General features: G+C 47.7%; 1 non-coding gene across 1 annotated transcript; it reads left to right on the forward strand.

The window, feature by feature from the left end:
• Positions 1–590: 590 nt before the first annotated feature.
• On the forward strand, positions 591–665 carry Trnat-ugu. The gene has a single exon. It is a non-coding gene; the product is annotated as a tRNA-Thr (tRNA).
• The last annotated feature ends 231 nt before the right edge of the window (positions 666–896 follow it).

Genomic DNA, 896 nt, shown 5'->3' on the forward strand with positions numbered 1-896 from the left:
ACCGTGGATGCCATGCAGCTTTGCTAGAAATGAAATGATAATTAAATAGACACCCTAGCTGCAAGCAGGCGTTGATACACTTCATTGGAGACATGTTGAAAATGTGTGCCCCGACCGGGACTCGAAGCCGGGATCTCCTGCTTACATGGCAGACGCTCTATCCGTCTGAGCCACCGCGGGCACAGAGGATAGTGCGTCTGCAGGGACCTATCCCTTGCACGCTCCCCGCGAGATCCACATTCCCAACATGTCCACAACACTACATTCGTAGTGCGCCTAATAGATGTTTGCCCATCATACTCATTACTCGTGGCAGATTAATCTACCAAGTCCCGTACGAGTTCTGGCATAGCGTGTGCGTTCGCACAAGAAGGTCAAAGGCCGGGAACCCATATTTTTTTAACTATATATATGACGGTAGTATCTGTTCCCGAAAGAACAATTACCGTGGATGACCATGCAGCTTTGCTAGAAATGAAATGATAATTAAATAGACCCGGTCGGGGCACACATTTTCAACATGTCCCCAATACGTGGATCTCGCGGGGAGCGTGCAAGGGATAGGTCCCTGCAGACGCACAATCCTCTGTGCCCGCGGTGGCTCAGATGGATAGAGCGTCTGCCCTGTAAGCAGGAGATCCCGGGTTCGAGTCCCAGTCGGGGCACACATTTTCAACATGTCGCCAATGAAGTGTATCAACGCCTGCTTGCAGCTAGGGTGTCTATTTAATTATCACGTAATTATAGTTTCTTCGGTATGTTACCCCAATTACCTATGCTTCCGTGAAAAGACGTTCAGAACACTGAAAAAGTCGATAACGTACAATCACAAAAATGTACGAGACAAAATACATGTACACACATATGTACAGATCAGAAGTAATATACGAGTAACG

This window comes from Schistocerca piceifrons, chromosome 2, assembly GCF_021461385.2.
Source record: "Schistocerca piceifrons isolate TAMUIC-IGC-003096 chromosome 2, iqSchPice1.1, whole genome shotgun sequence".
Taxonomy (NCBI): Eukaryota; Metazoa; Arthropoda; class Insecta; order Orthoptera; family Acrididae; genus Schistocerca; species Schistocerca piceifrons.